This window comes from Peromyscus leucopus, chromosome 22 (assembly GCF_004664715.2).
Source record: "Peromyscus leucopus breed LL Stock chromosome 22, UCI_PerLeu_2.1, whole genome shotgun sequence".
NCBI lineage: Eukaryota > Metazoa > Chordata > Mammalia > Rodentia > Cricetidae > Peromyscus > Peromyscus leucopus.
The window spans coordinates 29,996,118-30,019,867 of record NC_051081.1 but is presented as its reverse complement, the minus strand read 5'-3'; the positions used below and the strand labels follow the sequence as shown (position 1 = coordinate 30,019,867).

Genomic DNA, 23,750 nt, shown 5'->3' with positions numbered 1-23,750 from the left:
CGCCGATTCGTGTGTATTTGCCTTTTAGACACACTGACTTTCCTTTCATCCTGTACCTTTTTAAACACTGATTTCTGCAAATTGGGAGTTACATAATCGCTCTAATTTGGTTGCAGCTCTAATTTGGTTGGTCATTTACTTGGCAAGGGCCTGGCTTTAAAAAATGTGTTTTTAGAAAACTTCTAATGCTTTGTGAATCGCTGTATTTGTAGACTGCTCTCTTGGATACGTGTCCCTCCATACTCCCCAGACTGGACACTTTACAAGTAATAAAGGGTAATTTTAGAATATCACGCTGATGTATGGTAGTACAACTAATTATTAAACATGTTATTTTCCTTCTTGAATAAGTTCCGTAAGGATTTCATTTTTTAGGGATTAATCCAATACACTAAATTGGTCCAAGTTTTCTTTTGTTGGATTAAGTCTGAAACTTATGGCAATAGTGCTGTCCTCATCCGACCCTTCCTTGGCTCTGGTATAGGACAAAGCCAGCTCATGTGATCAGGGTCTGGCAATGGAGCTCGTGTGCATAGTGTTTGTATTAATACTGAGGAGCGGCTGGCACCCTTGGTCCACGTCCATTCACCAGCTTCCTTCTGAGCCTCTGGTTAAGCAGCTGAATCCATATCACGACTGGCAGTGGCACACTTCTACCAAGGTCAATGAACTAGTAGTCGTACAATGAAGTGGGCTTAGAGTAGTGGGGGGAAAAACTGTGGGGCCCTTCCCTGATCCCCTGTATCTTGGACAGTTGTCACTGTCTGGCTTAATGACGATCAAGAAGCAAATCTTCAGTCTTCAATGATTTGAAGCAGCGTGGCCAGCTCTGTGGTCATAAGAGGGCATCACCCGTCCTTCGTCTCCCTTACCTGGATGTGGTATCTGGGGGCAGAAGGTGGAGTGTCAATCAAAGCTCCAGTGGGGTAGGGAGCAGGATGAGCAGAATAATTAGTTAGTGTTAATTCATTCACTGGAGTATTACTGGATGCCCGTATGGTACCAGACACTGCTCTGAAGGCACAGTACAAGACAGTTCTTGCCCGTACAGAGCCAATATCACAGGAGGGGACATCAAGATTAAGTAGGGATGTATTCCATAGGAGACATTGTTCGTTTATATTTAAATCACATGATGTAATTGTGCTTTGTGGATACATAAATAACTGCATGGTGTAGCATGCTGTTTATATCATGTGATATATATATAGCATTATATACATTATATATGTATATACATACATACATGTACACATTATAAATCCCAGAGTTGGGTGTTAGGAAATCATGGGGAACAGGGCTCTTTAGATGGATATTGTCTTCTATCCTTCCATGCTATCTCTTAGTTATGGCTTGTCTTCTGCTATTGTCTTGTCACTATGTAACCAGAGCTCTCATGTTGTATGTAATGTGACAGTGAATTTCCTTATTTCCCTTACATCACCATTTTATAACCCATTTTGCTCTATCCAGTGACTTTAACATTCCCGATGATTTCGCTCTTTAGTTTTTTCATTGTTATTTTTTTATTGTGGGATTTTAATCTACAGGAATGGTATTTTGTCATGGTGCTCACTCGCTAGCTCAGGGAACGGCTTCCTCGTCATTAGCCGAATGTGTGTGCATGGGAAATGAGTAGAAACACTGGGAGCCATCAGAGTGCTCTGGAGCCCTGGAGAGGAACCTCTCTTGCTCCCTGACCACATCACTCTGCCTCTGGCCCCACACCCAGCGTGTGTCCAGGCTTAGTGAGAATTTGTGCTGTAATCCAGTGGTGTTGGGAACATCACATGTCTTTGAAGCTCACGTGCCCTCCAGCTGACTCACACGATAGAATGGCCACATTGGTGTCACAAGGATCCAAAGGAGCCAGCAAAATAATAAAAACACTGCTGAACTTACAGAACTTAGGGATCCTTCCTTCCTTGTTCTCCTCCATTGGTCAGTCATGCTAACAGCCTCCTGACCATGTGCAATAAACCCTTCATAAAATCCCATAGTTCAGAAAGCATTTCCATTCATCCATTCAACAAACAGTGTGTTTGTTGTTTGTTTATCTATTTGAGTTGCTAGGAATGAAACTTAGGGCCACACATGCTAGGTAAGCCTTCTGCTACAGAGTTACATTCCTCGTCCTCAAGAAACATTCATGAATGCCTACTATGTGCCAATGACAGTCCTAAGTACTGGAGCAGCTTCAGTGCCCACCCCCCAAACAGACCTCCATCTTTTTCTGAGACAATAAACTAAGAGTGTAAATGATATACGACATTAGCACGTGAGAAATCCTGTGAATAAACGAGGAAGTAGAGTTGAATTCAGGGAACCATGAGATCTAGAGCAAGAAAGGAGACATGGAGGAGGGTGGCAGAATTGACTGTTCTGCTTCTGTGTGTTCATAAAAAAAAAAAAAAAAGTTACTTTGTGTTTGAGCAAAAGATCCACATTAAATGCCTCTTAGTTTTAAACTGATCTTTGACTCCTAAGTGACAAGCACCATCAATAAATGGCCGAAGGTTCAAAGTGACAAGCAGAAGGCCTTTGCCCTATCCCCGGCATGAATTCTGTTCCCTACGGAGGAATAAAGACCAAATCGATACAACATGAATGTGAGTCCTTGTGTAACATGTGAGCTTTGACTGGGTGATCTCAGTGCAGGCTCGATGGTGACAGCAGATCCACCTCTCTGGTGGATTGGGAGTGGGAAAGTCTGGGGAAGTAAGAGGTAACCAAGGGATCTACAGAAATGATAAAACCTCACTGGGAATCTCCAACTACTCCTGGAGGCAGATTCTGCTTTAAAAGTCAGGTGTGCATCTGGCATTACTTTTTTTTTCCTATTGGAAAGAGAAGATCAAAGGCTTTTGTTTTAACTCTATGTCCAACTGCTATGCTCCCACCCCTGCCAATTATGATGATGCTGTTGCTTCTCACTGCTCATAATAGGACTTGGGACTGAATATGTGATGGATGCCTCTTCTTGGTCTTCATGACAATTCTGATACTCAGTGAGAATTTGAGATCTGCAAGACAGAGAGGGGATCTCTTATAACCTCAGAGATCTAGAATTTTCTCCTCAGTCCCCACAAAATTAAATCCTGCTATTAGAGAACTATAGAGACCCTTCATGGGTACCAACTGCAAGCCACTACTTGCTCATATATTCATCCAGAAAAAGAAGATATCAAAGTTGACCTATCACAGATGGCCAGCTTCCTGAAGCATGTTGATTGAGAATAGCGGTAGCCATGTGAACGAAACAAGGTGGCTTCGGACTTGCGGCTAATTTTGTCATCACTGGACAGCTCCACTCCAAGAAATAAAGCAAGTGTGCTGTGTGTTTGACCTTGAGGTACATTTTCTACGCACAGTGTAGAACGGAAGTACAAACCCACTGCCGACAGAGCACCAAGGCATCAGTAGTTTTGTGGCATGAAGACAGAACTTCATATCCACCGCTAAAGAGAAATATTTCCAAAAGTGATTTAGCCAAGAACAATATTCAAGTACCCTGACCCAAACTAGATTACATCCTGCTGCCAGGGCAGAAGATTTTTAGGTTTATTTATTTATTTATTAGTCATTTTAAGGTCTAAAACTGAAAGGTCTACTAAGGAAAAACAATTTGACTGTTTCTTACCTTTACTGGATAAGAAAAGGGTGGGGGATTTAACAAGGGGATATATTGTCTACCACAGGCAGGAAAAAAAAATAAGGAAAAAGGCTCAGACAATATTTCAAGTAAAGGAGTTGGGTTCCATTTGTAAGAACTACTTACTGTTCGTATTTGTTCTTCCTGTGGACGCGCTTCAGCAAGACTGAATGAAAGTGGACATTTAAGTCATTATGGAGAGGGCTGAGGAAATTTTGATGGAATAAGCTGCCTTTGGACCCGGAATCCAGATTTTCCCATATGTTGCTTGATAGTATATCGACGCCGGATAAAGAAATTCCTAACAGAAGCAGAAGTTTCAGGAACTCTTTCTCCGCCTCTTTACAAGCCCAGAGACAGGCAAGCTCATCCACGCTTTCCTTGCAACCAAATAATAGACGTGAGCTTGTCAAAAAAAGCAAAGTCAGCAAATGGGAATGGACAACGCATACCTTGTATTGATGCCCTCACACGCCCTTGGCCCCCAGCCTGAACGACCATGTTTTGACAATTCTCTTGGTGTCATCTACATTGCGAGGTCTTTGTAGGTCATGGGAAGCTCTCACGAGGCGTTTTCACACTTCGGATCAGAATCACACTGCTCCACATGTCACGTTAGAAGCAGTCACTTAGGCGATTATCTTGGACTCCCCACGCAAGTGGGCAGGGAATGGTTCCACGGTTGTTAGGAAGACAACAGCATTCCTGGTGGTGATAGCTGCCGTTCCCGGAGTTCTCGCTGTCCCAGGCGCTATGCTAAGTACATCGTGCCGTTCTTCTCGTTAGACCTTCACAAGAAGCCTGTGGGTGGGTTAGATATTCACTGGTATGCTTTCGGCTGCAACCGTGAGGACATTGGTTATATTCATAAGGAGTACAGAGGTCCTCACCTCTCCTTCTGGGGGCTTTATCCAAATACTGCACGCTCCCAGAGCACTTCTCAACCACTTTTCTCAGACTTTCTCACCCCTAGTGAATTCCTGTTTCAGTGGTTTTCTTTTCCTTCCCCCATTCCCTCTCTATTCTCCTCCTTTGTACATGGATTGCTATTGCGACGGCCACTGCAAGAGTCTCAGGCCAGGGAGGCAGGGACCGGCTTCAGTCTTGCCCTGTGCTTTGTATGCCCCTGGAGATGCTTAGGGCATGATAGGTATTTGGAGAGTGAATGGTGGAGGGAATATTGTCTTTACTTTGTCCTATATTAGGGAACCTTTGGAACAAGGTTGCCCTGAGCCAAGTCGTGTTGTGCACATTTGCAAAGTCTCCCTTATTCTGCAAAGCATGCCCCAAGTAATGGTTGGGCCTAGAAGCTGTTGGATGGGTAAGCTGTGGGATCTGACTCTGTGAACTTGACTTCCAGCTCCTTCTTTGCTGTGTGGACTGGGTAAGTTCCTAAAGCAGCACTACCTCATTTCCCCCTGGATAGTGAGGACCGTGCTACCCGCGTGAGCTGGGTATGCGTTGGCACCATCAGCCCAGAATGGAGCCTAACCCACAGGGCTTGCTCCATGACTGTGGTATTATTACTGACTTAGTGCTTCTTACATGGGTACTTTCATCCCTGTCACTTATTTCCTTTGTGACACAGAAGCAGGAACATTTAAAACATGTTCATTTTGTATTATCAGTGCTTACAGAATATGGGTCATACAGTTTATGTATTTGTGAGTGAAATTATTGGGTGGTTCCAGATCTGGGCCTATGCACTGATGGGTTACTACCTCTGCTTTTAAATCCAAAATTAAAGTCATGTATAATATGGCATAGTAATTCATTTCTCTATGATTTGCCTTCATCCCTCACCTTCTGTGTTCCCTAAGAATGTCACATGACCAACTCAGCTTTTCCACTCACCCATCCAATACTTGATGTTTCAAATTATTTTTGTTTCTTAATTGCTAGTGAGGTTCCGGCCAACATCGATGCTTCCTTGCCTGAAGCCCTGGGGCTAGTATTTCTAGAGGTACACTGTCCATTTTCTGTGGTTTTATAATTGATCTTTCTTGGCTTTCTATTGGAATATAGAAAGAGAAAAATGAGAATAGTGGGGGGAAGAAAAGAAAATTCTTTGGCTTTTTTTATGTTGCCTCTGGGGCCTATGTGTCAAAAAGATGAATCTGGGGTTTGATATGTTTGGCCTATGTCGAGGGCTTTCTCCTGGTCCACACTGGCTGCTTAGCCTTCAAGAGGTGGCGTAGGAAAACAAAATGTACAGTGTGGCTTGGCATTTAGAATAAGACCTTTGTGCTCTCAAAGCAGGCTAGCATGAAAGTGTAAAGCTGTTAAGTTAATACATGGGTGACGTAAATGTTTACTAGTAGATGTGTTAAGACAAAGTAACACTGCATTTATAAAACTTACGACGGCATAAAAACACACATGCACATTCCGTGTGTCCTGTCTCTTGTGAGAGCTGTGAAAGAAGAAACATACATGCAGCTACATGCAGCGGAAGCGAGGGGTGTTTTCTGGGATTCTTGAGAGAACTGTCTCTGAACAGCGTGGATGTAATTTACAGTGTGACCCAAGAGCTCCATTTTCCATGATTGTCCTTTATGTGAGTGCCTTCAGGATAGAAAAATAGTCTCGTATTTAAGGCCTCTTGTGTTATTCTTTTAGATTTTTTTAGAAATATTTCTTTTCTGTAACAAATCTAGTTCCTTCTCATGGACTTTCCATCCTTTTCAGACACTTTTTTAGTTTTTATATAGTATTATCTTAGCCTTGGTGGGAAGAAATAGGAAGAAGATGGAAAATGTGCTTTTACATTCAGAAATATAGCTTCTTATTTCTCTGAAGAAATATAGGCAATGTCACTCTCTCTCTCTCTCTCTCTCTCTCTCTGTGTCTCTGTGTGTGTGTGTGTGTGTGTGTGTGTGGTTTTATTTTTTATTTTTTGGTTTGTTGGTTTGTTTTGCTTTTCTGAAAAAAAATGAGTTGGTGTGAGAGTGTACAGTAATCCCAGCACTCTGGAGGCTGAGGCAGGAGGATCTCCACCAGTTCCAGATAAGCCAGAGGGAGATGCCGTCCCAAACTAGACAAAAAACAAAAACGTGTCTCGTTTCATTAAAAAGCATCCCACTTTGTGATCTTAGTATTTTTCTTCCTTGTCCCAGATAACTCAGTTTTGAATCTTTATGTGAAATATCGAGGTTTGGTTGGAACCAAACAGACATCTGGCCAACCCATGTTTCCCCAGGCTGTGCCCCCTCGCTCCACTCTGCAGCTCTGGTCTCCAGCAGGAAGATCCTTGCCAAGCACAAAGTGCAGCCTTTCCAAGCTGTTTAATGACACAAACGACCTTTCCAGATACAAGGCCAGAGCTTTGCAAGCTCCCCCAATGAGGAAGCCCATTAGGGTCAGACCACTTCCTCTGCTTGCCTGATCATTCACAGAATGAGCCTGTCAGGATGGTTTGAAATGTAATGCTGACGTGACATGTGTGCTTTTTGGATTCCCCCCCCCCCCCGGCCCCCCCCACCAAGTGATCCGTGCAAGACTTCATTCATGAGACCGCTCATTCCTGACCTCCTTTGGGTGAGACAGAAAGACCCTTCTGTTATTTATTCTATTTCTTTTTCTTTATCCTACTGGGGATGAGAATGGGGGAAAATTTAAACACTTAAAATTTAGTACTCCTTGGGGGTATTTAAAAAAAAACCCACAAAGATAAAAAAAAAATAACCTCATTCATTTTCTATTTTCCCTTTGTGTAAAAGAACATTTTCTAACAATATTTACTTTTAAATGTCTAAAAAAAAAAAATAGAGTAGGAAGGGTCCCAGGATTGGAAATCATTCTGGGTCTGAGCAGGAGACTCTCAGAGTGGGTAGTGCTGACTCAGCGTCAGGGTCTCTGAATGAATAGCCTAGCAAACATGACTGGCCTCCTGAACAGTTCATGTGTCTAACCCTCACGTCCTACAGTATCAGAGTTTCTGTCTGTTCTGAATATGTAACTATTCACCAAGACACCGATGAAACCAACCCATGATATTGCTTCTTCCAGCACTATCTCTAGTACCAACACATAGTTGCCTGGAGATGGGATTCATATACTCCTCATGACTTGCAGTAGGTCTTACTAAAATGCAGTTAAAACTCTAAGACATAGTGTGTTACGTGTATAGTTTTATTCTGGGTTGTATTGTTTTAAACAAGCAAAAATAGCTTGCCTCGATTTTGCAGTTTTAAAAAAAAAAAGAGTTTAGGAATGGATTGCAATGAGCGGGAAGTAATGACCAAGGTTGCTGTGGTAGACTCCCTACAAGGGCGAATGTGTGCCCCAATACTGTCTCATGGGGAGTGGTGACATGAATGACCTTTTGAAATCCAGTGTCTCTAACCAGGGAATGTAATAATATAAATTAGCTTGTTAAAAAGCCTATACTAAAATGCATACTTAAAAGTACAGGATTGGGGCTTGAGAGATGGCTTAGCAGTTTCAGAATGCCTGCTGCTGTTTCTGAGAACCCGAGTTCAGTTCCCAGCATCCAGGCCAGGCAGCTCACAAATGCCTGTAACTCCAGCTTCAGGAGATCGGATGCCCTCTTCTGGCCACTGTGAGTACCTGCATGCACACGGCATACACTCTGACAGACACACATACACATGAATAAAATTTAAAAAAATAGTTTTAAAAAGTATGTAATTTTTTAAGGCACAGCTTAACTTTTACAGGAACTGTCCTCCAAGCCTTCCCCAAACATCCCAATGATTTTAAATGATCACAGACCTCCTCCATTGCTCCATGCCCCATATACCTAGTAATCATTCTTATTCTCTCATTGTGGTTTATTTTGCCAGTTTTCAGCAATCTATCAATGGACTTACATAATATATACTCATCTCTTGCTTCTTTTATTCATCAGTGCTATTTATACACATTAATTTTATTATATGTATCAGCCTATTGATTTTCATTGCTACGTGTATATTGCGTGGAAACGCTGTAATTATGGTGCTGGTTGCTATTTGAGTTGTTGCAAGTATGGTCTCTGCAGTCATCATTTTTCTTGTGGATGTGACCAAATGCTTCACAAGACACAATTTAAAGGAGGAGGGGTTTATTACGGTTTACACTTCAAGGGGAAATGCCCATCATAGTGAAGAAGTCATCAGGGCATGAACTCAAGGCAGCTGGTCACATTGCATCTTCATTCGGGAAGCAGAGAATGATGAATTCTTGTGCTCAGCTGACTTTTTCCTTTTTCTTCAATCTAGAGCCCCAACCCATGGAATGTTACCACCTGCAATTAAGTTGGCTCTTCCCACTGTGGTTAGCCTAGTCTAGATAACCTGACACCGGATTGCCCAGAGGCTTGGCTCATAGGGGACCTAGAACCTCTTAAGTTGACAGTCAGTATTAACCATCAGTCTTGTGACTAAATGCCCATTGGCTATCTGGGAACATGTCTTTTAGGGGACATAACCATTCATTTCTGTTAGATATTACCCAAAAGTGCATAAATATAAAGATAGGTGCACTTAACCTCTTGTAGATATATCCCTCCAGTTTTTGAGAATGCCAGTTTGCACATGTGCCAGCGAAGAATACAAGTTACAGATCCACATCTTATCAGTGATTGATTCCTTTTGAAGTTTAGTTAAAAGCCTATGGCATATAATGTCCCTTTCCATTTCCCTGGTAAGGACTAATATTTAACAAAGTCCTTTTCATATATCACTGCAGTCAAATTATTAATTTTTCCTTAGAATATTGGCATCAGTGCCTATAAAAGAGGATAGCTATTGATTGTCCTTCCTTCCAATGTCCTTGTTGAATTTGTAGAGTCAAAGTTCTTTTAGCCTCAAATTGAGTTTGAAAGTATATCTGTTTGGATGTGATGTAATTGAAAAAAAGCTTACATGTTGAGGGTGTGGTCCTCTGTAGCTGAAGGGCTTCTCTCCAGGTTCCCCAAGCCCTGCAGTCTCACAATCCACTTATAAAATAATCACTCAGACGCTTATATCACTTATAACTGTATGCCTGCAGGCTTCTGTAATTTTTTTCTTAATTACCATTTCTATAATCTATACTTGCACGTGCTGTGCTTACCAGACAGAGTCTTCATGCTGTTGTCTGGCGGTGCTGCAGTCTCTCCGTGTCAGCTCATTCCAGAATTCTCTCTCTCCCCACTTCCTGCTGGCATGGCACAGTGTTTATTTATTGACCAATCAGAGCAATTTGACATACAGACCGTCCCACAGCACTTCCCTTTCTTTTTTTTTTTTTTTGGTTTTTCGAGACAGGGTTTCTCTGTGTAGCTTTGCGCCTTTCCTGGAACTCACTTGGTAGCCCAGGCTGGCCTCGAACTCACAGAGATCCGCCTGCCTCTGCCTCCCGAGTGCTGGGATTAAAGGCGTGCGCCACCACCACCCGGCTCTTTTTTTTTTTTAAAGGAAGGTTTTAACTTTTACACATCTCCAAGTCAGCTTGGTATATTTGGAATTTGGGCGTAGCTTCTCTTACTACTTCCTGCTGGAGGGGGGCGCTGTATCTTATGGGGACACAAAGAAAATTTTAGGATCATGGAGTAGTCCGTGAGGCTGTATCATCTGAGCCAGTTGCTTGAAACGATTCTGGATGTTGGATCATCTGGGCCATGGTGTCATCGGAGACCTTTCAGGTGGTCTTGGCTGGTCAAACCTGATGTATCTTAATCTGGAACAAATCCATAGCCTCTGGCTTTCTGTAGAAACAAAAACAGAGCCTCCTTTCCAAAGCAACATATCCTTACATCCAAATTTTGAAGTCAAGGTACCTTTAAATATACATTTTGGCATAACTCAACAGCTTTTGCAATCAAATGTTTCTCTTCAGTTATGAATATCAAAGAGAACATAATCCAGATTCTCTGTGTGGTAGCCATCTTTATGTGGCTTATGCTTTATATTACCTTGAGCCTATTGCTTTAAACTGCAGCCTTCTAAGCCTAAAACGGCGCTGTGGCTGCTGGCTCCTCCCACTTCAGCTTTCCAGCATGGCGGTGGTACGTTTTCCGCCAGCTCTGGGAGCCATCGTGGTCTGTGCTTTTATCCAAGCAGCGTGTAGCCAGAAACCTCTTTTTGTTTTGTACTAGTAAAGGCTAAATCCACCACGCAGCTTAATGTGCCACTTGCAGAGGCCTCATTCCGCCATACTGCAGGTCAAGCGCACACGCCAGGAACCCGCCAGGAACTCAAACCGGCAGCTGCTGCTCATTTGAGAGAGACAATTAGGAAGCCCGGCTAGCTCAGTCGGTAGAGCATGGGACTCTTAATCCCAGGGTCGTGGGTTCGTGCCCCACGTTGGGCGCCATTTGTAGCTGGAGGGCTTCTCTCCAGGTTCCCCAAGCCCCGCAGTCTCACAATCCACTTATAAAATAATCACTCAGACGCTTATATCACTTATAAACTGTATGGCCGTGGCAGGCTTCTTGCTAACTGCTCTTTTATCTTAAATTAACCCATTTCTATAAATCTATACCTTGCCACGTGGCTGGTGGCTTACCAGACAGAGTCTCTCCATGCTGCTTGTCCTGGCGGTGGCTGCAGTCTCTCCGTGTCAGCCTTCCACTTCCCAGAATTCTCCTCTCTCCTTGTCCCACCTACTTCCTGCCTGGCCACTGGCCAACCAGTGTTTTATTTATTGACCAATCAGAGCAATTTGACATACAGACCGTCCCACAGCAGTCCTCAGCTGATGATGCTGTTTTGGAACATTTTTAAAAATTTAGGATGTTGAGTCTACATGGGAGAAGCAGGTCAATGGGACCCTGTATTCGCTGACCCTGTTTTGCCTTGGCCCTTCTAGTATTTTGTTTTCTGCTTTCTGACCATCATAAGATGAGTCGTCTCTCCTGCACAATGACCATTTTCTATGTTTAAGATGAATTGTGACTGCCCTTTAGCTAAGGATGCTACAGTCATGTCAGATGTTTTGTTACAGCAACAAGAGATTATAATATAATCACCCTTTTTGTTGGGTCTGGGAAACTATACAAAATTAGTCTTCATTCGTTCTCAGATTCTTAGATGAATTCACAAGTGAAGTCATTTATAGCTGGGAAGTTTTGTGTGTGTGTGTGTGTGTGTGTGTGTGTGTGTGTGTGTGTGTGTTAGAGTTTTTTTTCCATTTCAGTTGATAGATTTTTAATAACTAAAATTGTATTTATACTCCACTTTTCATATGAGTTTTAGTAAGTTGTTTTTCAAGGAAGTCATTGATCTTATGGGAGCTTTCAAGTTCATTGGAACAAAAGTGATCATAATGGCTCTCTTTATTGACTGTGCACCAGTGTGTTTTGTGTTTGCTTTGAGTATTGTTAAGTCTGGACTTGGTTCTTGATCACTTACTCCTCCTTCACTCACTGGTCTTCACAGGGAACTATAATAAGATTAAAAACCAGTATTAAAAAAAAAAAAAAAAAAAAGAATTATGATAGTAATCAACTGTTTAGCTTACAAGTAACTGCACTGGTCACCCCCCCAAGACGCCAACAGCCCCCCCCCCCCCCCCCCCCCCCCCCCCCTACGACAGGCAATCCAAGTAACTTCAATAACAAACCAACAAATAAGAAACACAGAACCAATGTAAAAGAGAAAGCCGAGAGGTCAGAGCTCAGAGCTAAAATCTCACCCTTCCTCCTGCGGTGTCCCAGCTTCCCGAAAGAGAGCTATATCCTGTCTGTCCGTCTTTTCATAGTATTTTGTTCTGCCTTCTCATTGGTTGTAAACCCAAACACGTGACTGCCTCGTCACTGTCTGTATGTACAGCCCCCCAGGTCTTAAAGGCATATGTCTCCAATGCTGGCTGTATCCCTGAACACACAGAGATCTATGGGATTAAAGGCGTGTGCCACCACCGCCAAACTCTTGTCTATGGCTCTAATAACTCTGACCCCCGGGCAACTTTATTTATTAACATACAATCAAAATCACATTTCAGTACAATTAGAATACCACCACAGGGCACAGCTTTATTCATTATTCCTTGTTTCCTCCTCTTATTTTCTGCTTGTATATTGGTTCTTCTCTTTCCTTTCTTTGGGTGCTTTTTGTCTTTAGTTTTTAATCATTGCAATAGACCCTTAAACCACTAGACTCTCAACTGTCTTCTATTAATATATTAATGTATTTATAGCTATCCAGTTCCTCCCAAGAATGACTTTGGAGTCTGGATATTTTGTATTTTATCATCCAGATAAAAATATTCTAAAGACCATTGCCATTTTTCCCCTCCTGTCAGTGAACTGTTTAGAAATAATTTGCTAAATCTCCAGACATTTGAGAGGAGGTGTTCTAACCATCTTTTTGTTATCTATGTCTACCTTAATATGCTCACAGAACACACTCTAATTTACTTTAATCTTTAAATTTGCTATGGCATAAGAAATTATCAACTTCAGGAGGCTGGAGGGATGACCCAGTGGTTAAGAGCACTGGCTGCTCTTTCAGATCCTGAGTTTAATTCCCAGCACCCACATGGTGGCTCACAACCATTGATAGTAAGACCTGACGTCCTCTTCGGGCATGCAGGTGTATATGCAGATGGAATACTTGTACACATAAAATAAGTAAATAAATCTTTTTAAAAACAATTATCAGCTTCAATAAATGTTCCTCTAACACAGTGCTGGCTAGTTTTGTCAACTTTGACACAGATTATCTGGGAAGAGAAACTGCAACTGAGAAAATGCCTTCATCATATTGTCTGTAGGCAAGTCTACGGGGCATTTTCTTCATTCACGATCGAAGTGGACTAGCCAAGGCCACTCTCGGCAGTGCCGCACCTGGACAGGTGGGCCTGACTTGTACTTTTAAGAAAAAGCATGCTGAGCAAGCCATAGAGAGCAAGCCAGTGAGCAGCATTCCTCCATGGTTTCTCCTTCAATTCCTGTAACTGGTCTCTTACCTTGAACTACTCTCCTGACTTCCCTCAGCGATGAACTATAATCTATCTGTAAGACAACTGAATCTTTTCCTACCCAAGATGGTTTTGTTCTGAGTGTTCTGTCACAGCAATAGATAGCAAACTAGGACATAGACTTAGGAACAAATGTATATGAGGTAGTTGCACATATCTGTGTCAATTAGGGCTAGTGTGTCAATTGTATTGTTCAAACCATCTATATAAAACAATGCTTTTGTTCACTTATTGCATAAGAAGAGGTATTGAAAAGTCCTCTGAAGACTATACTTTCAGGGATCATTTCTATAGTTCGAAAAGTCCTCTGGTATTATTTTTAGAATTTGTCCGCTTCTTGTTTTAGTTAGCCAGTTTAAATTTTGCACATCCTCAGATGATAGAATTAAATATATAATCATCAGATCTTTATAGTGGATTGACCTTTGTATTCTTTTGAAGTGATCTTTTTGTCTCTAAATGCATTTGGCCTTTTCTACTTTGTCTCTTATGAGAAAAGGAGTGTTGATTAACCATACATTCTGATATTTGCTGTCATTATTTGCTGATATGGTAAAAATGAAGCAAGTAGACAGATCATGAGTGATTGGAGTATATACTACTAAGTTAGAGTTATTGATTAAATACTCATGTGGGTATGTCTGGTGGCAGTTGAGTCACAGTAGGCCCAGTGTTCTTCAAGGTCCAGGCTGAAGATGCAAACTGAGAGGCCTCAGGTGCAGGTGGTATTTGCAGCTGGTAGAATGGATGAGGCCATTAAGAAATAGCACCAAATGAGAACAGAAGGTAAGCCGAGATTGAGCTCAAGAAACATCAACGTGTACTCATCAAGTAATTAAGACTGCTTGAGGAGTGACCCACAGATAGACATAAAACCCAGAAGCACAGGAAATAGTGGAAACCAAGGAAGAAAAAGACTTCAAAGATCAGAAGGCATTCAGCTGCATCTGGTACCATCCAGAGTGATGTGAAGATGATTACCAGGAAGGAGACATTGTGCCTGGCAAATGGATGATCTTATCAAGAGCACCTTCGGAGGGAGTCTCATATATAGGATGCATCCAAGAGCAAATGAGGAATGAAGGAGGGGAAACAGTGCGTGTAAAAACATCAAGTGCTGCCGGGCAGTGGTGGCGCACGCCTTTAATCCCAGCACTCGGGAGGCAGAGCCAGGCGGATTTCCGTGAGTTCGAGGCCAGCCTGAGCTACAGAATGAGCTCCAGGAAAGGCTCAAAGCTCCACAGAGAAACCCTATCTCAAAAAACAAACGAACAAAAAACAAAAAAACAAGAAAAAAAAAAAAAAACAAGTGCTGTGACTGGTACAGAGAGAGGCTGGGAAATATGGTTCTCTGGGAAGGGATTATGGTGAAAAAAGACTCTTCTTGATTTTGTAAGACTATGGGTACCTAGGAATGCTGGTTCTTGGTCAGTGATCCGATAGCCAGGGGAGGAAGAGGTGAGTAGAAAATGCAGGGGTAGATGGGGTAGCTGGAAAAGCAAGTAACTTAGAACCCAAGGATAGACGAGTTCAGAGGCCATGCCATAAAACCCTTCCCATCATTATGCATGGAGATACACTGAAGAGGTTTTTGTTGCACTGATGGAATGCCCAACACAACCAACCTGAAGAAGTAAAGGGTAATTTTAGCTCATGGTTTCTGAGGTGAATGGTCACTTGTTCCCAGGCTTCCGAGCAGAACATCATGGGGTCAGGAGCATGAGACAGAAGAGATTTTTACCTTGTGTCCGACAGGAAGCAGCGAGAAAGAAACCACAAGTAGACCCAGGCCTTCCAAGGGCCTTCCCTTGTGACTCATTTTTTCCAGGTAGACCTGTCTCTTTAAGTTACTAGAAGCTCCTCAGTAGCACACCATGGGCTGGGGTGAAGAGTTTCACACAAGTCTTTGGTGGGGACACATCATATTCAAACTATAACAATGTTTAAGCAGAACGTTCCTTGGCAGACTATTTCTAGATACTTAATCACTTTGTTATTGGGAGTAATAAATCTGTGTTCCTCCTGGGTGTCTGAAAGCACAAAACCAGGTTAGGAGGCCCTTGCAGCCAGCTAGGTGTGAGAGGGTGAAGCCTTAGAGAAGGCTGGGGCACAGAGAAAAGAGTTAAGATAGAAGCAAGAGATAAAGCCAGGAGAACATGGGTGTTAGACATGGAGAGAGAGTCAAAGAAGGCTCCCCCCTTTTCAGGTTAGATCAGATGTTCTCAGGGGTCTCCTAAGATGTGTGGAAAACACAGATATTCACATTACAATTCATAACAGTAGGCAAAATTGCAGTTATGAAGTAGCAATGAAAATAATGTTATGGTTGGGGTCACTACAGCATAAGGAACTATATTAAAGGGTCAAGCATTAGGAGGGATGAGAACCACTAGGTTAGCTAATCAGGATTATATTTATGATTTTAAGATTGGTTTTCAACGTCTGTAACTGTAAGTGAGGAATTGGTGTGGTCTGTCATGGCTGACAAATATCCGAGTTTGGCTTAGCTTCTCTGGACCCAAAAGCTTCCTTCAGAAGTCAAGTAGGAGTCCAGTCCTGGCATTTTCAAGTAATTACTTGAGTAAGTCTCTGAGGCCAGTGTAGCCTAAAGTAGGGGGGGGGGTGGTGTATAGGAAACTCTCTCGTTGGCCAGCCTTGTTTTCTAGAATTTCTGGCCTCTGTCATTTCTTCTTGTTTATCTTTAGCTGCTTCAAATAGATGTGTGACCATCAATTCCCCCACATTTTTTTTCTCCTGCCCTTCTTTCTGGTTCTTCTATTGGCATGGAAGTCAGACTATACAAAGACATTGGGTTTTGCTGTTTTCCTGGCTCGCCCATTTCCCAGAACTAAATTATTATCCATAACACATAAGGACCATATTCTCCAGCCCTGTGGATATTGCCAGACCTCAGTGGACCTTTTTTAGAAAGGGTCTACAATATCCTATTGTATTGTCTGGATGCTCTCCAAATCCAGTTTTTAATTTCCTATTGGCTAAATTCTATTTTTCCTTCAGGCCTGTGCTCATCTCCTGCTCACTGCTGGCTTTCCTCTATGCTGTGAGGAATACCTTAATCTCCTTTGGGCCAGCAGACATGCCATTTTAAAATTCCTTTGGGCAGACATTCTGCTAACATCTCTCAGTTCCACTCTTGGCTGAGGTTTACCGTCTTCTGGTCAACCTCCACTCCTTTCAAGAAGAAGTGTGAGGTCTGCAATTCTCCCGAGCAGAAGCCCTGCATCCCTTTTAATACAAGGCCCTGTTACGTGACTGTTTTCTTAAAATTCTGGCACCAAATATTTTATCCATTGCAGGTGATTAGGAAGATCTCAGCTGAAATAGTAGAGCATTTCCTTCTGATAAAAAGATTGAAGAACGTCTGTACTAACTGTCAGCTATGTGTCTTCCAAGAGTCTCTTCAGTAAACATCTTTGGAACCTACCATGCTCTGGTTTTCAGGTTTCAGGATGACAGTGCTGCTTGTGCTAAAACCTGTTTAAGGACAGGAGATCCTTCTAAACCGCAAGTCAAGTGATGCCACTGAGTGGCAGACAACATGACTCGATTTGCATCTTTGCAGTGAACATGCTCCATTATGCTTTGTTGGACTCACAGTGTGGTCCACTCATTACATAGGAGTAACATTTTATAAGCATCCTTGTGAGAGACTAGCCCATGTGTTGAACAGAGCCTTCAGTATGGAGTTAGACGGTGGTCCTCAACAAGGACCAGTCTTTTGCCGCCTCTACCACTTACTCTTTGTGTCACTTGACAGAAGACACTTCCCTCTCCATGCTTCCGTTTTCTGGTTCTCAAAATGAGGAGGCCAATGTAGATATATCTGAAATCTCCTTTAAGTCAGGATGAAAAATAGGATTCATGGAATAATGCCCTGATAGCATGAAGGGTCTTCATGCTCCATAATGTTGGAGCCATTATGGAGATTTTGTAAATGGCCAACTACCACAAATGGTACTTCCATTTCTACCATCGCCCTTATTAGAGTATCCTAGAGGCAGAAGGGTAGCTCATTTCTGAGACTTTTCTCCTAGTAGGTGGATGTGTCTCGCTTGAAAATAGGGAAGAGAAAAAAAAAATCTACAAAGCACAGATGTTAAGAGCCTGAGGAAAAAGGCTCTCTTCTTCATAATAAAACAAAACAAAACTGAAGAATTTGTCTAGAAAAAAAAAGACCAAACCACTTTCCCAACAAAATAGACATAAATGCACCTTTCTTGTGATACGCATAGGCTTTTCTGAATGTGACACCTAGTAGGACTGTTTGTGTTTGTTAGAAATTTTATTGTCAAGTTCTTTGAAGACAGTTTTAATTTTGTGATCAGCATATAAGCTGCCTGACCTACTCTCTTTCAGAAAATCATGTTGAATCTTTCATATTTTCCCCCCTAATTTTACTCTTCACTTTACCAAAGTGAGAGGGTGAAGATTGGGTGACTTTTATCAATCTCTATTCAGAAATTAAAGGAAAGTTGCAGTTCCGTTTTACCATATAGGTTTTGAAAAACTGTTGACTGATGAAGAAAATATATTGACTGAAAAGCTTACAGATGTGCAAAACAGATCAACTGTTAAGACCGTAAAAGTGTGAACTTGACAACCATTGACACAGTTTCAATGTTTAACACTAGCTCTTGACCTCTCTAAGCATCCTGGGCTGTGTTCCATTTACCTTTCTAATATTAAGAGGTGATTTTTTTTGGGGGGGGAGAGTAACTTTAGTGACCCACTGGCCTTGTAAGTGGTATTATTTCTTGACTTCATTTACGTTGGAATACCAATATTTACCTATACTTTTTTCCTCAGTAAAAAATGAGAAGAGAAGAGCTGTATGAGAAATTAGTAGTTCTTTTATGATAATATGCCTAATATGTGAATTGATGAGTGAGCAATCACTGGATAGTCAATTCCAATAGATTACTAGCTTTGGGAGGTGGGTAGTATTTCCAGTGATGCTGTAGAAATTTTGATGTTAAGCAAAGAAAATGTGATATTTGATGTTTCAAAAATTAGTCTCAAGTTCCAAATTCAATCCTGGCAAAAGAGAATGATGTTCACCTATCCAGATAGATAATGGAAAAATAGATTTGAAACCTCATATCATCAAAGAAAGTGAAAAAAAAATTTATGGAGGCCATTAAAGAATCAAAACAAAGGACTGGGCATCTTCTAGCTCAGTGAGAGAGCTCTTGCCTGGCCCTTCTGAGAAGTGAAACCAGTGCTGTCCTTCAGTTAAGCTATTACCTCACCTCACTGTTGAAAACAAGAAACTGCAGAATTGCATTATATCATTTTTATAAAATATTAATTGTCGAACAGCTAGTCTCCAGCAGGCACTTCACATTCCTTTTTCCTGTTCATTCCAGTCCAAAGTATTACTCATCTAAACTTACTTGGTGAATCATTGTTACAGTAAACTGAGTCCGCAAGACGCCCAGTAATTCATAGCCAGCTGGGGGCTTGTTCACCTTCAGGCCAGCCATTCAGTGCCTGTGCTGGTGAACAGTCATAAGAGGCCATCATCTGCTGAAATTGCATGAAATTAATAAAAAGGAAGGCAAGGTAGCTAATTTTAGGAATCTGGACTGAGAAGCCAATAGGTTCCAAGCAGCTGATTTCCCTGTTTTTCTCCCATTTTAGTAGAGAACTAAGTTGCTGGTGAGGGTGTGTTGATGGTTCCCCCTCCCCTCAAGCCTAATACAGTGTAGAAAAAGGAAGAGCAACTTCCTACCTGCCTCTGGAGTAGTTGAGGGAGGTACCATGACAGAGGTGCCCTTTTAGGCTGACTCTGGAAGGGTCAGCATGAGTTTCTGAGCAAAGAGAAGGAGTGGGAGAGTCAGTCAGGCAAGGAGTTTAAGATCAGTGAGACTTTATTCTAGTTCACCCACAGGGCTAGAGTTCACATTGAGAAGGTTATCTGAGAACTGCCACCACACATGTAGCCGGGAGCCAGATGACAGACTCCTTGTGCTCTAGCCAAGAAGAGACGGTGACCATTTTGAGCAAGGGAGTGGCCCTGGGTGGGCTTGCATTTTGTGAAGATCACGCCGGCAACAGCTGGTGCTCGACCTGTGGGTCACGACCCCTTTGGCAACCCTCTATCTCCAAAATCATTACGATTCAAAACAGGAGCAAAATTGCAGTTATGAGGTAGCAATGAAAACAGTTTTGTGGTTGGGGGTCAGCACAACGCGAGGAACTGTATTAGAGAGTCGCAGTGTTAGGAAGGTCCAGAACCACTGGATTAGAGGGCGGGGCAAGACTGGAGATATGGAAGCCAACTGGTGTGTAAGGAGTATCCAGAAAGATAAGAAATGGGGTAGGGCAGCAGAGGGAGTTTCAGAAGGGTAGGGAGGGTGTTAAGATTTCTGGCATGAGTGTCTGGTTGGAATTGCTGATGGAGGGGCATGGGAGAAACAGAGCTGTTATGAGGAGGGCAGTGATAGCGAGTCCATTTGTGACCGACATGTCTATTTGCTCTTAGATAAATGTTTCACCAGGACAGAGCTCAAGCTTTGGGAGAGACTGGGAATCCATCAGCATGTACATGGGAAGTGGAGAATCGCTGAACTTGCAGCCCCCAAAAGCTCGCAGTGCAGAGAACAACATAATCTCTTTGACAGATGCCTGCTTCAGGAAGTCCAAAGTTAGCAATGGCCTGTGCTAAGTGAGTCAGTGACGGGATGGAATTCCTCCTCACCGTTACAATCAGTAAACCAGCTGCAACTCCAGCTTTGTGCGGGCATTCGGATCAGTCCAATCAGTTTGCTGCAGGAGATTGCCAGGAGGAAGACTTGCTGGTTTAGACGTGAAATGATGGCACTGAGTTTTCTCTTCAAGTTAGAAAGGCAAGACAGATGAAAGGGAAGATCAGAAATGAGAGAAAATGTTTGCCCATGTCAGGAAGAGGCTTTAACGTCTCTGTTTAAAGTCAGCTGTTAGGCTTGATAAAGATGATGGCAGAAAATCAAATGAAAACAGTGAAGCATAAGAAGTGTGCTTGGGGGAAGGATTGTGGTTGAAGATGGAACCTTTTACCCCAAGGACTCTGATTGTTGAAGCTTAGATAGAGTCTGGGAAGGTAGATGGGGAAAGCTAGCATGCAGTAGATCCTAGGAATTCTGAGCTCTGGCAGATGTCCACCTGCAGGCCATGGAAGGTAGAACCAAGAATAATGTTCTGCGTGTTCAGGGTGTGGGGGTTCACCAGACTTAGAGGGCAATGGGGGCTGAACTGAGAATCAGATATAAGGGGGCCTCTGTGGCATCTGTGTTTTAGTGGGACAAAGTTAGGGAGATCGTCGGTCACTGGGGATGAAGAGTGACAGTGATAGGGATGGTTGACATGCGTCAGGTCCTTCTAACATTTTCTGTCCCTAAGTTAGTGCTTTGTGGATGCTTGTTTGATCTCATAGTAATTGTTGGGACACACTGATAATGTCACGCATACCTTTACCATTGTTTCTGTGTACTGGATAAGGTGTGTCTGGGAGTTCTGTGCTCTCGAGTTCAGCTAACGGCAGATCCAAGATGTTAGGAGAAGTCCTATCTGTGCTGAGTATATTCAGACCATCTTCTTGGTTTTAGCCCTTAAACAATACAGTGTAACACCTGTTTGTACAGAATGTACACTGCATTGCATGCCACAGGGAGTCTGGGATGAGCTGGGGATGGTAGCTCACTAGTAGAGTACCTGCCTGACATTCATGAGGTCCTGGAATCTATTCCAACACTGAAAAAAAAAAAAGGAGGTATTAAAAAAATATGGGGGCGAGGTGGGGTAGAGAGATGGCTCAGTAGTTAAGAGCACTTGCTCTGCAAATGATCTGGGTTTGACTCATAACTCTTTAATGGTGGCTCATAACCATTTGTAACTCCAGGGGGAACCAACCCCCTCTTCTGGCACCTGTGGGCACCAGGCTCACTTATGGTGCACATACATCTGTGTAGGCCAAATACTCATGCACAGAAAAGTAAATACATCTAAAAAAGAAAAATAATTTTAAGTATAAGAGAGGATGTGTGGATCTGTGTAGGTTATTTGCAAATACAATGCTAGTTTATGTAAAGGAGTTGGGCATCCTTGGGTTTGGAAACTAATCACTCACATATGCAGAAGGATGGCTACATCAGGAAATAAGGCAGTCAGTGTAGACAACTCTAATGAGACACTTTGCATTAATGCCAGAGAAAAGTAGCAGATGGAGGTGGAATCAAGAGAAAGCTTTTCCAAGTGATGTTAACACTTCAAAGGCAGTGGTGGGGGTGGAGCAGGGAGAAGAGTAACTGAAGATGCTGGAGAGGGATGGAGAGAGAGGGATGCAGAGAGGGGGATGGAGAGAGAGGGATGGAGAGAGAGGGATGCAGAGAGAGGGATGCAGAGAGAGGGATGCAGAGAGAGGGATGCAGAGAGAGAGAGATGCAGAGAGGGGATAGAGAGGGGATGCAGAGAGAGGGATGCAGAGAGAGGATGCAGAGAGAGGGTGCAGAGAGAGGGATACAGAGATGAGAGAAGGATGGAGAGAGAGGGATGCGAGAGAGCAGAGAGGGGAGAGAGAGATGCAAGAGGGGATGTGCAGAGAGAGGGATGCAGAGGGGAGAGAGAGGAGAGGAAGGGGGGAGGGGAGAGAGGGGGGGGGGATGCAGAGGTGGACCTAGGGTGAGCACAGACCAGTCAAGATGGGAGGGGCCCAGCTTTGAAAGCAGAAGGGGCCGCTTTCATGGAATTGAGGAAAAATTAAGGAAACTTTGATTTAATAACTTACATGTTTCTATGAAAATATGAGATGGCCTGATTTTATTCTTGATAATATCAGTGTTGGACAATTTAGAAAGGAAACCAGAAAATTCACTGGATATGTCTTCCTTTTATTCTGTCAGACATCTTACAACTTAGCTTTATGGGCTTCAGAAGAGAAATGCTCAGTCTTACTAATGTTAACTCCTCCAAAACTACATCCCGGTGTGTGGTCTTAACTTGCCATTTCCTTTGTGGTTTGTACTTGATCCGTCATTTTAATGTGAAAATAAATTATTTTTCACATATATCTCTTAATCGTTTCTCCAGAACCCTGTATTTGGGAGAACTGTTGAGTTCTGAGGTAGGAAGAGAAGAAAGCATGGTAACTGGAAGTGTACATAGTAACTGATCAAAAATGGGGAGGGAAAGATTATAGAGATGGTCCCTAGACTGATAAAGAAGGACTCTAGCTAGAAGTCTGTTGTAAATAAGACATCTTATAAGAGCATGTTAATTAATGTGCGAAAAGCACAAGGCCACTGTTTATGAGCTCTCGGGTCGATAGTCCTCTGGGTAACTAGCATTTGGGGTCTTGAGTAGCTGTAACTCATTGACACATGATTTTTCCCATGGGTAACTGGGCCGCTGACTCATCAGATTCTCTCTTAAACACAATCATAGTTATCTACAGGGTTGAGTAAACCATTAGTTTTTTTTTCCCCTCCTACAATTCCACAGTTGGAGCTATTTTTAGCATTTATTTTATCCGCCCCCCCAAATGGCCATAAAACTGCATTGAGGTGGCTGGAGAGATGGCTCAGTGGTTAAGAGCACAGGCTGGCCTTTCAGAAGACCCAAGTTTGATTCCCCGCACCCTACATGGTGGCTCACAACCATGTGCAACTCCAGTCTCAGGGAACTTGATGTCCTCTTCTAGCCTGTATGGGGTTCATATGGACACATACAGGCAAAACTCTCATATACATAAAAGTAAATAAGTATCTTCTTAAAATAACTGTGTTGAGATTCCATGTTACCCAAGTCAGAAAGGTCATGGTCAAGAAAACAAATACCAAATAACTTGCAAGGATACAGAGGGTGAAGGGTGAGGAGTCCTCATACACCGCCAGTGAGAATGTAAGCTAGTACAACCCCTATGGAAATCCGTGTGGAGGTTCCTCAAAAATAAAACTATATGGTCCAGATACAATGACCCCTTATGTACCCAAGGGCCTCTGCCAACACATGACATATTTGGACATCCATGTTTATTACAGCACTATTCACAATGGCCAAGTCATGCAACCAGCCTCGTTGTCCCTCAACAGATGAATGGAAGAAAATATGGTGTCGAAGTACAATAGAGTTTTGTTCAGCCATAAAAAGAAAGAATTGTGTCATTTTCAGGAATAGGTGGAACTGGAGATTGTCA

At 42.6% G+C, this 23,750-nt stretch overlaps 1 protein-coding gene and 1 non-coding gene across 2 annotated transcripts in view; both read left to right on the top strand.

Annotated features, from left to right (window-relative positions):
• Ltbp1 (latent transforming growth factor beta binding protein 1) overlaps positions 1-23,750 on the top strand; it is a 403,424-nt gene that overhangs the window by 332,829 nt on the left and 46,845 nt on the right.
• On the top strand, positions 10,876-10,948 carry Trnak-cuu. Its single transcript has one exon. It is a non-coding gene; the product is annotated as a tRNA-Lys (tRNA).